The 17,349-nt window shown below is 42.7% G+C and overlaps 1 pseudogene; it reads left to right on the plus strand.

Annotated features, from left to right (window-relative positions):
* Nucleotides 1-14,206: 14,206 nt before the first annotated feature.
* LOC137769374 (cleavage stimulation factor subunit 2 pseudogene) lies at nt 14,207-15,834 on the plus strand (annotated as a pseudogene).
* Nucleotides 15,835-17,349: the final 1,515 nt, after the last annotated feature.

Below are 17,349 nucleotides of genomic sequence, written 5' to 3' on the forward strand. Positions count from 1 at the left end.
ATGTGGTTTTTTGTTCTGAGGTGGTTTATTTTCCTCCCTGCAGTTTATCACACTTTACATCATGCGGATAGAACCACTGACCTCCCCTAAGAGAACATTTTTAATGATCTTAATAGTTCTTGAGATGCCTGATGTCTCATGACTAAGCAACAGACTTGAAAACACAGGCACTGTAGAGATTCCCAGACCTTCCCTTAAGTTGTTACAAAAGTTTAGGCAAATCACATGCTGTACTCATGCCTCAGTTTTCTCATCTGTAAAACAGAACAATACTGATCTACAACACAGGGCTATCCTCTAACTTTAGGGGAGAAATGTTTACCAGTAGAACATTCTACTAGACAATTCATCAAAATATTTGATTTTGGGGGGGGTCGGTCCTAGCATTTTGGCACTTTCATTTAGGAGAAAAGTAGTTTAACATGGGAAAATATGTAATTTTAAAATTCGTAGAGAAGAGCAAGCTTTTCGGTTGTGTTGAGGTAACCAATAACTCTGTCAGGATTAGGAATCAATCTACCTATAGGAAATGGCTAACTTTGGAGACGTGTCCACGAGTTTTTGTCCCTCACATCACTAACACTGTTTCAATAGCACACAGAAACATTTGGTGACGTCTGGTACCTACGAAACTAAGGAATGTGGAGGTTTGGGGCTTTGCTTCAGTAGATGGTAAACCAAGTAGGAAATAGAACCAGGACCAAATTCCATTTTCCTGTGTCACAGACTTGTGTGAGTATTTCATAGCAGGTCTCCAAAAAGCAGCTTCTGTAAACCTTGAAAAGAAAGTGTGACTATTTCCTTAGGCACGCTTTATACGGCCCAGCTCCATCAGGTCACCAAGTCACCACCCAAAGTGCTTGAATTTCTGTGGTGTGATATACAACATGAGATCATTGTATCTTGTCTTACATAAAATGTTAATGCACTGGTAAACGATCACTGTACAAGAGGCAGGCAAAGCAGGTCTAAAAGAGATCTAATAGGAGAGGTAAGGCATGGATTCTTCCCTGCCTCTCTTCCTTCATAAGGCTGGGTTAGGAGCCATTCCTCTGTACACCAGAGTCCCCTACACATTCCTCCATCATCTGTACTTACTGCATTGCTTGGTAGTTTTATTTCCTTTACTAAACTGAAAAGCTTACTATAAAGCCAGCACACAGTGGAGAGGCAAAACTAGGTCTCCTTTTTCTTCTTTTGCCCTCTTTTATTAATTAATTCATGCTTTTATCCAAGAAATATTTTTGAGCCCCTCCTATGTGCCAGCCACATGAATGGATTATCACATTTAATCTTTACAACTTCACCATCACTTCCACTTTAAAGATAAAGAAATAAGAAATTAGGTCACTTGCCCAGTTCAGAGAGAGAGGAAAAAAAATGTGGGGAGGAAACCAGGATTTAAAATTACATGTCTTTGGCATCAAATTCAATGCTTTTTTTTCTCCTACATCATGGTATTTCCCAGGCCTAGGTTATTACCTAAAAAACAATGGAAATGGAAATAATGCTTAAAGAAAAGTATGTATGGGCTTTTTATCTGAAAGGAGCTGGATGGCGATACAGAGATACTGTTGAAGGCTTAGGCACGTATGGTGACTGATAAACACTAAATGACCTAGGACATAGCACGCTCTAAAGTATTTTGCAAACTTTTAAGTAACCAGTATAGCAGGTCAGTTCTGTAAAGTGGAGAATAAATACAGCACAAGGCCTTCAAGGAGGCAGAGCCTGGGGAGGGGGCTCTGGTCAGGGCAAGAAACCAGGACACAGTTTCAGGGGAAGATTTCTAAGTAAAAAAGTGCCCCTAAGGCTGATCTCTGTAGCTGGGAAAGGAGAATTCAAGACTTACAGGAACAGGTACCAATTAACATGTGGCCGGAAGGTAAAAAACCTCAGGAAAATGCCAAGGATTTCATCAGGATAAACTTGCACAAGAATGTCAAGTTCCAGAGCACCAGATGGCATTTTCTGAGGTACTCAGTATTATAAACAGAGACTTCGGATACAGGCATTTCCTCAGAGACAGAGGAAAAGTCATCGCAGATTTTTATTTGAGGACAGATGTGGCACCAAAGGAAGCTATACATGCATGACCATGCCTTGTGGAGACACGGAGCGGTAAACCGGCCAAGGAGGTTGATTCCTTTCTTCTGCCTGGATTTGTTTTCTTTGGTCTCCTTGAGGCTTACTGGTAATAGCCAAGCTCAAAAACATAAACTTTTGGTATCTCTTTTAGGAAACATACTTTTCATGTTTCTTTCCGGAAACCATCCCTTTATGAGACTGGAAACTCTGTGATCGTTTTGTCTATCAGAGGACAGAAGGTTAAGATTTTCTCTTGGCTAATGGGTGGCATCAGTGGAAAGCTTTGGAAGAAAGCATTAGAGAAATTTATTTTCATTCTTGTTAGTAAATAGGCAATATTTTTGAAGATACTAGAAGTAGGGCATTTGTTTCTCTACTTTATACACAGAAGTCTCCTGTATTTGTGTCCCTTCCCCCCACGCATTTCCTTTGCCTCTGCCTTTCCAGCCCACCCCCTCAGCCTGCCCGAGCCAGGAACATCTTCTTACATCTTCTTTGTTCCCTTCCTAACTTCCACCTCTCGTATTCTTCCTTATGCTTCAGATAAAAGCCCATTGTCCATCTGACAAGTCACTTTGCTTTCATATTCCTCCTTATGAGTCACATCCCCTGGAAGTCCATCTTCCTTTTGGAGTGTCTTTCTTTCTGAACCACTTCAGATCCTGAAATGATGAAGGGAATCACAACAATGCCCTATTCTCCTGACTTCTTTGTCACGTAAACGCTCTCAGAAGACTTCCTCCCAGAGATTTTGCATCCTTTTCCTTTTATGATGTCTTTGGAGGGACTGTTACACGTCAGAAAGGCAGGGATGCTTTGGGATTTTTGCTTTGTGCACGTCCTAACGTGCTTGTTGGATTCTTACGTGTCACTGAGGATATGATTGTGGTAGCTGTGATAGAAAAAAGTGAGAATATTGTTGACCATTTATTTATAAAAGGCAATGAAAAGTTCAGAGGAGCCCATCATATTTCAGAACACACACGCAGTGAGAAAGATCTAGACCAAGCTGTCTTCCATGGAGGGGAGACAGACCCTGCTGCAGACGAGACCATCTTCCACTGGCCGTGGGGAGGGGCGGGGGAGCAGGAGGCAGACATAAGACAGATCTAGGTTTGAAGCCCAGCTTCACCACTTGCTAACAAGTTAACCTCTCAAAGCCTCAGACTCCTCTTCTGTTAAATGGGAATAACTAATATCTAACTAACTCGTGACCTTGCTGTGAGGTTTCAGTGAGACAGTGCATGTGAGTTATTCCACATGGTGACTGCTATAAGGTAAATGTTCAACAAATGAGAACTGTGGTTAGTAGATGCCAAGAGGGGCATCTAGAGAGTCTGTGGATGTTTCAGGAGACAGACAGCAGCACACAATCCAACACAAAGTAGCAGTCATTAAAAACAGATGAAGGAGCTTCTCCGTTCTCTGGGAAGACAACCACCCAGCCCAGAGGAACTTGGGGAACTGCAGGTTACTGGGGGTGGCTTGGGCTCAGAACCTGAGTCAGGGATCCGCAGGTGGGGATCTTACAAGCAGGTCTTACAAAGCAGAAGCTCATACATCGAAATCAAGAGTCAAGATCTTGGCTGGATGAACCTTGGGAATGCTTCCATGCTGAGTTCCCCTTCAACTCCTTAGGCCCCTCCCGCCTCAGATCAGGATTGATTTCAAGACCAGGCAGCCCAGGAGTCCACTGAGTAGCATCTTTTCTTAAGAAGTCTGATGAAACGCTCTATTTCTTTTCCTCACATGGTAAATACTCAAACATAGAATTATCATAAAATGAATCATTGAAAGAGAACAATTTGAAGTTTTTCCAAGACAGCTGTGTCCGAAAAGACTCTTTCCTCCGAATAAAGTTCTCAGGTTTCAATATTTCATTCTACCCAAGTTCCAGAACTTTCTTTCCTTTATCTTGTTTGCCTGAGCTGTCATTCTGCAAGTTCTCCCAGCTGATCTGTGTGCTGGTGTTACCCCTGGCCCAAAAGAGTTTTAGGCTGCTCCCTTACATTATCTTTAGATTTAATTCATTAACATTCTTTCTGATTCAGAAACATAAAGATGAGAAACTAATATAATTTGTCCCCTTGAGTGTAATTACTTTTTATTAATGTGACAGAGAAACATAGTATTTCAAAAATACATATATCTAGTATACCAAGCTTTTCAGAGCTTAGTTTTGGTTACAAATAAATGAACACTAAGTCTTAGATATTTATTTTTCTTTTTATGTTGATATGTGTATAGGTAAATCAAAAGAACGTTTCTTTGAACTATTATACCCTGGAATATACACTGACTTATGGGGAGTTAATACACTAATCTGAGGTGTTGTGAAGAAGATCTCTTTTGTCATATATATAGATGCTGTATTCGATGAGTATGGCCTGAAACCTACACAAATTTTCTTTTCCTGAGTGTTCTGAATCTTGCAGCAGTCACTCAGTCTGTTGGTGGTTGTTATTGTTGTTTTATACTGTAATGCCCAAAGACTATTTCCTACCAGGCCCTCCCTGCACACACTGGTCACTCAATAAATACTGTGGACAGATTGACAAAACCTGAACTGTATATCCACAATGATTTACTTTTTATTTTGTATGTACTTACTGGCAATATTTGGGGGAATTGTCAAGGTGACTTTTCCCTGTAAAGGAGAAATAGCTGTTGCTTGAAAACCAGGGAAACCTGACAAATCCAAAAAACAGGCAGAGGGTAGGTTTGGACAGGGAAGGAGTGAGGGAAGATGCTGGGCAAAGAGGCTTAGGTGTCTCTCCATAAGGATGCATATTGATTAGAGTGGAGGAGTAGTCCTGGCACTTTACAGCTGTCATCGCAACCCTAGAGCAGAAGGTTTGTTTTCAGGAAGTGACTAGTGGAATTTCCCAACTGCAGACGGATAATCTAGTAGGTGGGGCATGTGGAGAGTTACTAATTGCCTCTGGGTTATGACAGAGAATGTCCATAAATCAGGCCATTCTTCTGAAGGGAGCAGGCCATGGCGGGGGATTCACGTTCCTGAACAAGGCTGGAGGAGTCCAGTGGTACCCCCGACAGAAACTTTAATCCTTAAAAACCTACAGCCCTGTAGTGCTGGAATAGAGGGAGAAAGAAATGATTCAAAGAGTACAATTCAAAAACAGGTCAACAGCATCTGTAATAATGGAAAGAAGAGAAGGCTCCTTCTAGCATACCTGTATCACCATCTATTTCTTATGTCTCTCCTTTTCATGCTTGGTAGTAAAGGTGAGCAAATCTTAAACCCTTGTGTTAAAAAACAAAATTCAATTGAGGAAATTCAGAGATCTAATGGGACAGCATCCCATCTAGCAAATAGGAAGGTGCTCAGAGGACCTCAACAAAATGGAAGGCAGAAAGGGGGTGGGACATGGAAGTGGGAAAAAAAGAAAAGATTATTTCAGGCAAGATTACCTTCCTTTAGAAGAAGGGAAAGTGTCTATCATGCAGATTACCTCACCAGTGTTGATCAGGAAATTCCAGATTGATTGGTTTAAAATTCCACTCCTAGGAGAGGCTGAAATTTCAGTTAGGTTAGGTACTACATTTTGGTTTGCTGACCTGAGACTTAGCACAAGTGACTCCACTTTGAGCCTGTTCTTTCTTTTTTTAACCCTTGGTATACTCTCTTTGTTGAGTGGGAAGTGAAATAGGCTCTAAGTTCTTTTTCAATTGCGCATACTTGGAGAAAGGGCTGCATTTGGAGAACTTGCTGCTGGAGCTCCAGGGCCCCCAAAGTCCGTGGCTGGGGCTCCCCAGGGCCTCTGCCTGTGGTGCTAACACCAGGAACTGCCCTGCACCTCAGGAGAACCTATGGGGAGCCCTCTCATTGGAAGAAAGGCCTCCCAGTATGGGCTGGGAGGGGTGTTTAAAATACCAAAATGCTGAAGTAGACACCATCAAATGATGTACTTTCTGAAGGAGAGAAGAAAATAAAATAGAAAGGAAAAAATCTTCTTCTCTAAATAAAACCATAATTAAAACCGCTTTGGAGGCATCAGGTTTTCATTCCACTGCCCTTTTCCCCAATCTGTTTTATTTGTACAAGTCAAGGGGGAAGAAATCCATCCATAGAAGAAGCTTCACAGAGTAAAAAGATGTGTTAGGGTTCCACTACCCAATAAATTCCCCACAGGCACCTAAAACTGCATTTGGAATCTCAATGGCATGGAACGCAGAGATATTTGAATATTGATCTCTAGCTCTTAAGTATATCAGGTCCTCCAAAATTTCCTCCCAGGTTAGTCTTCTTAGTGGACCCCATTCTCCCCATGGAACTGAATTTTCACCTGATCCTTTCTATCCCGTGGAAATGAGAGGAATTTCCATCAAAGGAGGAATTATTTTATTCGACAGCAGAGACCTAAAATAAGACTTTCCGGGGAACCCATTTGTGTGGATAGGAAGCCTCCTAGAATTCTGACCTTGCTCGCTTTGGCTCTAAAGCCTCCCTCTTGGCAGTTTTCTAGGCAGGCTTCCTGACTGTTCCTTTTGACCCCAGCGAGGTCAGGCCAGCATGTGTTTTAGTGAAACCTTGCACTTTCCCTACCGAGTAGCCCAACATAATTTACTATTTCATGTTTTGCTCCTGAGTTTGCCTCACCTCTTCTTTCTTCTTTCTTCCATTATCTCCAGTCCCTTAACCTGTATTCTTGAGACCCCAGGATTCCCATCTCTCCCCTAAACATCCCCTCTCCATTCCATGCCATCAGTACAACTCTGTGTATAAGTGTAACTCAGTAGCCAATGATAACGGACCCCTTAAGCCTTCTCCCCTCATTTTCCCCATGAGACAACTGAACTGAAGAATGTCGTGGGCTTTGCTTTACAAGAACCAGGAATCCCAAACCTACCTCCTTCAAAAATGTTAATACTAGATTGAACCAAAGAATCGGAAGAAAAAGGATCAGTCTGTCTAGCTGAGACAACAGATATCCTTGCCGCCCCTGCCACCCATTGAGGAGATTAAATATACCTACTTTTTAAAAATCTCAAGCTATCTGACCATGTGGCATACGGGTATTTTACGAGATATATGAGAACCCCTATGTCCTCAAGTTTTATACCATAGAAAAAATCCTCAGTGTCTTCCAAGCTAAACCAAAGAAACCGAGTTTACTTGATTTGCCTCTGCTAGTCTCATCTGTTCAATCAAGCTCATCTGTGTGCTGTTATATATACGGAGTGAGGGGCTTTATTGTGTCTCCCCTCTATTTAGTGATGCATTCTGTCTCCTATGCGCATAACACTTTTGCTTCAGTTATGACCCTTGATTTGAAACTTTCCGTTCTCTGGATAGGATGGAAAAAATAACTGGGCAAATCTTGCCCAGTCTTATAAAAATCCACAGATGCTTCTTTGAATAAAACAGTTCAAATGGCTTAAAAGAGGCTTTCCACTCTAACTTTCATCTAACAGATGAGGTGGCTGGGGTGGGGCGGGGGGGGGGGGGAAGGAGGAAGTGGATCACCGGCTACAATCAAGTTTTGATCCCAGCTCTCACCCAAGCCCCACCCACAAACACCATCTAAAGCAGGACCGTTTGTCAGCACTTCAGTCATGAGCACGGTAATTAAGATTCCACAGTTCACTTCTGGTGTCAAACGGTGGGGTTTTTTTGTTCTCTGTTTTTTAAAGTTTAGTTATTTTATTTATTTTGGGCTGCGTTGGGTCTTCGTTGCTGCGCGTGGGCTCTCTCTAGTTGCCGTGAGTGGGGGCTGCTCTGTTGCGGTGCGCAGGCTTCTCATGGCGGTGGCTTCTCTTGTTGTGGCTCGCGGGCCCTAGAGCGCGTGGACTCAGTAGTTGTGGCGCACGGGCTTAGTTGCTCCGCGGCATGTGGGATCTTCCCGGACCGGGGCTCGAACCTGCGTCCCCTGCCTTGGCAGGCGGATTCTTAACCACTGCGCCCCCAGGGAAGCCCCTCAAACGCTGGTTTTAATGGAAATAATTTATATGGCATCTTCTCTGTGAAGAAGCAGTAGGGCCATTTGGACTCTCGCCTCTGAACACTGGTCTGAGCACAGCTCCGTGCTGCAGGGTGGAAAGCTTGCAACAGACCCCACTGAGATGGACGCTACAGATGTCACCCAGAACCTGGAGCAGCGAAGAACTTCGGCAAGTTAGGAAAGAAAGTGAAGAGGAATGTTTTCCCTTCTGCCATTTCTCTAACAACTGTGTCAAACCTGAAAATGTGGCTCCAATCCTTTTCAGAACTATTATTTTCTTTACAGCAAAGTTCTAAAAACTTGGTTTCTTTTGATTTCTGCCCCCCGGCAGGAAAATGACACATTTGGGGCCGAGGCATTAAAGCAGGGTCTCTTGGGAGAAGGGAGAGGGCTATTGCTTTCCAGCCCACAAACAGTTGCAGGTGCAAAAAATGTGCACACGAAAAGGGAGGTCTGCTAGAGGCCCCTTTTAAACTGCAGCCTTTTAAGTTCAATAAATCTCTTTGCTCTTCCCTTTGTGGGCCGTGTGCTTCCCTCCCACGATCAAATGCACATCCCAGGCCTCAATGTGGCCTCCAGAAGGAATCTTCATGTTTGTCGTGAAGTTTTCCGTAATTACATAATCGGTGAAGCCTGTGAGTTCGTGTTGAGGTGGTTGAAAAATTCAAGCCTGGGGATTACGGTAACATAATTAGATGGCTTCCTGTAAGAGCCAAGTCATTTTTCCCTGCGCCGGACTCTGATTGGCTGCCCTCAGAGGCCTTCCTCTTGATCAGTGAATCACAGTTGGATGGACACTTCTGTTGGCCCAAGGTGTTTTCACGGGGTTTGTTGGTGGTGTGGGTGAACTCTGCGTACTCTGTGTTGATTTGATTAAGAAGGCAGGAGCCACGAAAACGGAGGGCTGTGGTTTCCTGAATGCCTTTGCATCCGTGTGTGACAGAGCCAGTGCTTAGCTTGTCTGGGCTGTGGTACCTTGACTCATCCAGCAGTGTCTAGAAGCCTGGATTCCTTGCCTCTTTGGGTTTTAGGGGCAGGAAGAAAGAGAATTCTGAAGGGAAAGACCACAGCTGAGTTTTAGGTGTGTAATAGCATTTGGTACCTGATATGCATCATTTCTTGTGAATTTTTTCCAAGTCAGCTGGATGTTGACAATTAGATATTAAAAACCAAACAGAACCAGAAGTAGCCTTTTATTTTCCCACAGTGTTAGTCTCTCAGAATCTGCTCTCCCAGTACCTAGCAATCCTCTGAAATGATTATTCATGTGCTCTCTAAACCCTACCCCCTCTCTCTGGTGTTCAGTTCTTGTGTGTATTTGCTATTTTAGCTCTGTCCTGACAGGTGCAGAGACTAGGAATTGTTTAAAAGCACAGGCCAAGGTGTGGTAGCTGATTGTTTTCTAAAGGAAACCCTTACATCGCTACCTTGCTATTTAGCTGGTTTCCATGGAAACATCAACTGTCTGTCGGTGGTCTCAACCCAAAGGAGTAGCTATGAGATAAGAAAAGATGACTACGAGGGAAATCTCTCCCTTTATTTTGTTCTGTAATAAAGAGCTAGACAGTCAGATTCTATACTTGATGCCAGAATTTAACATCTGATTTAAAAAAATACAGATGGAAACACAGATGAGTCGCAGGTGGAAAGAGTATACATTTAATTTTCAGGGGCATCAGGACTGGTTCAATTGCCAATGACTATGTTCATCAGGCACAAAATGCTTCTCCGAGCAGATATTGATCAGAGTTTGGATCCTCGAGTAAAAATTTTCCAGAGGTCTCTCTTCATTCTATTGCACTGAGAGATTCTCTGGCTCTGCCCTCTGGACCTTTCATTTCTGCTGCCATCCTACTACTCATTCATTCTGCCCAGTTTGCTCTCAGAGTTATTCTAACTACATAAATTTACACAGGGAAGCATAATCCCTCTTTTGCTATGTTCCCCAAGAGAATAAATAACATAAATGTATTTCTTAAATATTGAAAGAATCTCTTTGAAAGCAAACTGAGCCCTGTGCCTTTTTGAGAGGTAACTCCTTATAAGACATCTTACTTTTTGAATAACAGCTGTTCTTGATTTTGTCTTTGCCAAATTTGAACTCCAAAGAATAAAATGGTCAATGATGCCTATATATACATATTTGCTCTTCTGCCTTATAAAATGAAAGATAAAAATTAGATTTGTTTGGAATTCTCCAAATTTTAATGATTACAAAATGATTGCAAGAGTCCTCGTATCAATCAAACGTATGATAAAAGAAACAGAAACTTGACAAATCAAACGAAGTTTAGCATTCTGGATTATGTTTAAGTAAAATGTGTTGCTGTAAATATGATCCATGTTTGAAAGAGATATACTCATGCTCATGCACAAAGACTAGTATAATAATTGTCAGTAGGGTAATGAGAGAGAAAAATACTTTTTTTCTAGAGGTTTAAATGTCCTTGTCAACTAGTGACATTTATAATACACTTTATGAGTTAAATTAATGATTTGCCGGTGTCTTCACTGTCCATAATATATCCTTACTCCCAGGATAATCAGTGACCAAATTCCTATAAAACTGATTATGTATAAGACTTCAATAGAAGAGAAAAACCTCCTTTCTAATATTGTTATATACTAATATATAACATAATTATATAAAGTCATATAATAATTTTTATTGTAAAAATTAACCAGAATAATTTAATCTTATTTTTTCTATCCATTATCTATGGCTATTAACAAGTTATCCCCAAACTTACTGGCTTAAAACAACAAACATTTATTATCTCATAGTTTCTGTGGTTCAGGAATCTGAGCATGGCTTTGCTGGATACTTCTGGCTCAAGGCCTGTCACAGGGCTACGATCAAGGTGTTGACTGGAGCCCCCAACTGGGGGAGGATCCCCTCTGAGTTCACTCACTGGCGGAATTCAGCTCCTTGTGGACTGTTAGACTTGCTGGCTCTTGGCCAGAGACATCCTTTCCTTGCTAAGTGGGCCTCTCTATTGGGCAGCTTACAACAAAGCAGCTGGCTTCCCTCTGCATAAGCCAGTAAGAGAGTGAGAGAGGCAAGTAAGATGGGAGCCATGTGCTTTTGTATCCTAAGCTTGGAAACAGTATCCCATCTCTTTTGTTATAGTTTATAACTTAGAAGCAAGTCACTAGATACAGTCTGTGCTCAAAGGGAAAAAATTACATAATGACATGATTATCGGGAATCAGAGATCATTAGGAGCCATCTTAAAGGTCAACTACCATACTTATCATCCACAGGGATTCCTGCTTCTTCCTTATAATTACCTAAAGCCCCCGGTGATAATCAGAAATTGAGTCTTCTGGAAGGAATAGTACAAAATCTCAGTAAAGAGCAGTACTTTAGTTTTTTGCTGGTTCACGAGTCTGAATTGTTAGTAGACACTCCTGTCTAATGGTCATGGGACTTCTAAAACCATTGCCCTTGACAATTAGCAGATGTGGGACTAATCTTACAGACACTGGCAAAGATAACCCATCCGTGTCCAAATTAAATGAAAAGGCCATTTGAAATTAGCTATCTATTGTACTCATGGTCTGTCTTGATATTAGTTATCTATTATATTAGTTATCTATTGCTATAAAACACATTGCCCCAAACTTAAGGACTTAAAACAAACAAACATGTATTTCCTTTAGCACAGAGTTCTGTGGGTCAAGAATTTGGGAGTGGCTTGGCCAGGATGTTCTGGTTGGTATCTCTCATGAGGTTGCAGTCAAGATGTCAGCTAAGGCTATAGTAATCTAAAGGCTTGACTGGAGGATCCACTTCCAAGGTGGCCACTCCTATGACTGGCAAGTTAATGTCAGCTGTTGGCAGGAGGTCTCAGTTCCTCACTGCATGGGCCTCCACAGGGCTGCTTGAGTGTCTTCATGACATGGCAGCTGGCTTTCCCCAGAGAGAGAAATCCAGATTGATTATGGGACATATGAAATATGTTTCAAATTTGAGTAATGATCCTTGTCTTAGGGTTTGTCCATGTTGCAGGCAAAATACGTATGATTGCCAGAGTATTAGGTTCTGCTACACAGGACCTACCTTGTCAAATGATTCAAAAAATATCCAGCTCCCCAAAAAGGTCAAAAAAATTCCCAGGAAACTGTGATAGCTGATCACCAGTTGCCAAACCACAGTGCAAATTTGTTGGACCTAAGCCCATCTCCTGCCCTCTGAATCTCTTAGATGTTCCACAGAATTGCCAATACACAGACCTCAGACGGGAGGAAGAGTTGTATAAAAGGATTGATTATACTTGGCAGAACTTGGAGAAGGAGTGCAAATATGATCAAATCACCAAAAAGTCCTGGGAGATTATATCCATAAGACAAACAAAATAAAACTAATGCTGAAGGGCTCAACAAAAGACTTGGAGCTCACATTGGTAGAGAGACTCGGTTTGTCAGGACAGGCAGAGTGGCTTTTAGGGGGTGGAGAATTAGGGCTCCCAGGTATGGCTATCTGTAAGAGTCCAGCTCTACAGCAGCAAGAGTCTCTGACAAATCTTGATAGGACCTTGATTTGTTAAAATATCATCCAGAGACCACTGGCACACACCTGTAGTAAAAGGAAAAAAAAAAAAAAAAGGTTGATTTAGCCTGCAGCAAAAGACAATACAAAGCAGAAGAGTGAGTCAAATACAGTACAAACCATGGAGTGAGTCCAAAGTTGGGGAGCTTAGGGTAAGGTTTTTGTAGGACCTGGGGGCTGGAATTAGTCACAAGATGGTCTTGGCATGGATTATTCAGAATCTGTAAACCAGGCAAGTTGCTGGAACAGTCAGTGGTCTCAGTTTTAGAACATACGACCTTTTCGGAGTTATTGTTACATCACTCTATGGTTCTATCTTGGAACATATGCATTTAAACAAAGAGATATAAAATTTTGTCCTTAAGTCATTTATCTGTTTTACTAGTCATAGTGCAGACCATTTTGTAAGCTATGGTTTCTGTTTCAACTCTCATCCTCAATCTATATAAGGGAATCTGAACTAGCCCCTTCCCACGCCTTCATGTTCCATGAGGAAACCTCTAACCAAGGTGTATTTGATGAAAAAAATCCCTTTCCTCTATTTGTGCTGTTTCTTTTTTCCCAGCAAGACTCACCCCCAAGCTTGAGGGGAAAGGAAGAGCTCAAAACTGGATCAGTTCTATCATTGCCTTTGCACACAGTGTTTTCTCTAATTATAACTCCACTGCAAAATTCTGCTCTTTAATACCCAGCTCAAAATTACATCCCTTAAAAAGTATTTTCCAATGTCTCTTCCTTCTCTCCTCCCCATCTTCAGCTCCCACCCCTGACTTGGAGGATAAAATTATGCTCCCTATGTGTTCCTGGTGCTTAGTAGTCCCCTTGGTACACAGTAGATGCTTAGTATATATTTTTGAACTGTGTTGGTAATATCTAATTAATTTGGCAGTAGATATTATTAAAATACTTTGATATTACTGTTACTTCAGCTCTTTCTAAGTTCTCTCCTCTCTGATTTCCTATTGCACAGTTTGGCATTGTTGTTCTCTGACAGTTTCATACATATTAGTTTTGTTTTTCTTTTATTCCAGTTATTAATAAATTGTGAGCTCTTAGGGAGGGGGACAATTTCTTTTACTGAGTCGGCACCTTCCATCCCACTCCCATGCCCCTTCAGACTTAAGACGATTCTCATACTTCCTAAATATTTGTTGGTTTTGAGCCTATTTTGAGATATTAGCTTATATTTTCTCTTGTATTTTCCCTACCCTTCATTTTATCCCATTCAGGAAGGCAGTTGGCCCAAACTTCATTGCCTCAGGGAAGAGTTGAGGCCAGGTGTGAAGCCCGAGTAGAGCATCAGCCATTGTGGGTTTTTCCCCAAAGGCCTAAACACTAAGTTGAATGGAGAAAGTTTGGAGAGGGAAATAAAGAATGGGACTCCCAGGTACAGACAGAGCAAGTGGAGAAAGCAGGCAATTGTCAGGTCCCCCTTTCACTGCTTCCAGCTTAAAAAAAAAATAATAATAATGAAGTGATGGAGAATGTGGAGAGGAGACAGAGACAGTTCTGGGGGTCCAGGAAAGGTGTGGACTCAGGTCCTGCCTGCAAGGCACAATTCCAAAGTAGTGGCAAACCTTCAAAGAGGAATGGATACAGAGCGATGGTGGGTTTGACTGTGAGAGACCCTGCGGTGGATTGTCCTCTACATTCGGTGTTTGTGGGGAACATTCCATATGAGGCTACTGCACAGCAATTAAAGGACATCTTTTCTGAGGTTGGACCTGTTGTTAGTTTCAGGTTGGTATATGATAGGGAGACAGGAAAGCCAAAAGGTTCTGGCTTCTGTGGATACCAAGACCAGGAGACAGCACTTAGTGCCATGCGAAACCTAAATGGGTGTGAATTCAGTGGGAGAGCACTTCGAGTGGACAATGCTGCCAGCAAAGAGAACAAAGAAGAGCTGAAGAGCCTTGGCACCGGTGCCCCTGTCACTGAGTCACCTTACGGAGAGACCATCAGTCCTGAGGATGCCCCTGAGTCCATTAGCAAAGCAGTTGCCAGTCTTCCACCAGAGCAGATGTTTGAGCTGATGAAACAAATGAAGCTCTGTGTCCAGTATAGTCCTCAGGAAGCACGGAACATGTTGCTTCAGAACCCTCAACTGGCTTATGCTTTGCTACAAGCCCAGGTTGTGATGAGAACTGTGTATCCAGAAATTGCCTTGAAAATTCTGCATCGCCAGACAAATATCCCGACACTGATTGCAGGCAACCCTCAGACAGTCCACAGCGCTGGACCTGGCTCAGGATCCAATGTGTCAATAAACCAACAGAATCCTCAGGCCCCTCAGGCCCAGTCTTTGAGTGGAACGCATGTCAATGGCGCACCTCCTCTGATGCAAGCTTCTCTGCAGGCTGGAGTTGCAGCACCAGGGCAGATACCAGCGACCGTAACAGGACCTGGCCCCGGTTCCTTAGCGCCTGGAGGAGGAATGCAGGCCCAGGTTGGAATGCCAGGGAGTGGACCAGTGTCCATGGAGTGGGGACAAGTGCCGATGCAAGACCCCAGAGCAGCTATGCAGCGTGGGCCCTTGCCTGCCAACGTCCCAACTCCTCGAGGTCTGTTGGGAAACGCTCCAAATGACCCACGCAGAGGCACTTTCCTTTCTGTAACTGGAGAGGTAGAGCCTAGAGGTTACCTGGGACCACCTTATCAGGGTCTGCCCATGCACCATGTCCCTGGCCCTGATAGCCGCGGCCCACCCCCACATGAGATGAGGGGAGGGCCATTAGCTGAGCCCAGACCTCTAACGGCAAAGCCAAGAGGACCCATGCTAGATCAGAGGGGTACACCATTGGATGACAGAGGTGGAAGAGATCCCCGAGGCACAGATGCACGAGGTATGGAGGCACGAGCCATGGAGGCCTGTGCAGTGGAAGTCAGAGGGATTGAGGCCAGAAGCATGGATACAAGGGGCCCAATCCCAGGCCCTAGAGGACCTATACCTAGTGGAATCCAGGTCCCAGTCCAATTAACATGGGGGCAGTTGGCCCCCAGGGATCCAGACATGTCCCAGTCATGCAAGGAGTGAGCATTCAGGGTGGAGGCCAGCCTGGTGGCTTTAGTCCTGGCCAGAACCAAGTCACAACACAGGACCATGAGAAGGCTGCTTTGATCATGCAGGTTCCTCAACTAACTGCAGACCAGATAGCCAAGCTTCCTCCTGAGCAGAGGCAGAGTATCCTGATCTTAAAGGAACAAATACAGATGTCTACTGGAGCGCCTTAAAATATTTTCAAAACTACCTGGCGACAAATCTGGAAATTAATTCCATAACTTGGTTGAAGTGTTGCAAAAAGATGATTTCTGCATCCTACCCTTTGAATGACTCAAATTGGTGCCAGGTGGGGGACTCCCATCACCTTCTCTCAGAACAAAATCAGTTCATTCTGTTGTCTTAGTTTATATGTTTTCTGTGACTTGAAATAAACTTTGAGCACAATTTTAATATACTGCAGATTAATATACATGACCTTTTTCCTTTTAGAAGGTTGAACACCAAGGGTGAAGCCTTACATGTGTTTTCTACCCTTACTGCAGTATTGTACTTTTTTTTTTTTAACGTCTTTATTGGAGTATAATTGCTTTACAATGGTGTGTTACTTTCTGCTTTATAACAAAGTGAATCTGTTATACATATACATATATCCCCATATCTCTTCCCTATTGCATCTCCCTCCCTCCCACCCTCCCTATCCCACCCCTCTAGGTGGCCACAAAGCACCGAGCTGATCTCCCTGTGCTATGCAGCTCCTTCCCACTAGCTATCTATTTTACATTTGATAGTGTATATATATCCATGCCACTCTCTCACTTCGTCCCAGCTTACCCTTCCCCCTCCCGATATCCTCAAGTCCATTCTCTACTAGGTCTGCGTCTTTATTCCCGTCTTGCCCCTAGGTTCTTCATGACCACTTTTTTTTTTTTTAGATTCCATATATATGTGTTAGCATATGGTATTTGTTTTTCTCTTTCTGACTTACTTCACTCTGTATGACAACTCTAGGTCCATCCACCTCACTACAAATAACTCAGTTTTGTTTCTTTTTATGGCTGAGTAATATTCCATTGTATATATGTGCCACATCTTCTTTATCCATTCATCTGTTGATGGGCACTTGGGTTGCTTCCATGTTCTGGCTATGGTAAATAGAGCTGCAATGAACATTTTGGTACATGACTGTTTAGAATTATGGTTTTCTCAGGGTGTATGCCCAGTAGTGGGATTGCTGGGTCATATGGTAGTTCTATTTTTAGTTTTTTAGGGAACCTCCATACTGTTCTCCATAGTGGCTGTATCAATTTACATTCCCACCGACAGTGCAAGAGGGTTCCCTTTTCTCCACACCCTCTCCAGCATTTATTGTTTGTAGATTTTTTGATGATGGCCATTCTGACCAGTATGAGATGATATCTCATTGTAGTTTTGATTTGCATTTCTCTAATGATTAGCGATGTTGAGCAGTCTTTCATGTGTTTGTTGGTAAGCTGTATAACTTCTTCAGAGACATGTCTATTTAGATCTTCCACCCATTTTTGGATTGGGTTGTTTGTTTTCTTGATATTGAGCTGCACGAGCTGCTTGTAAATTTTGGAGATTAATCCTTTGTCAGTTGCTTCATTTGCAAATATTTTTTCCCATTCAGAGGGTTGTCTTTTCGTCTTGTTTATGGTTTCCTTTGCTGTGCAAAAGCTTTTAAGTGTCATTAGGTCCCATTTGTTAATTTTTGTTTTTATTTCCAT

Source organism: Eschrichtius robustus, chromosome 9 (assembly GCF_028021215.1).
Source record: "Eschrichtius robustus isolate mEscRob2 chromosome 9, mEscRob2.pri, whole genome shotgun sequence".
Taxonomy (NCBI): Eukaryota; Metazoa; Chordata; class Mammalia; order Artiodactyla; family Eschrichtiidae; genus Eschrichtius; species Eschrichtius robustus.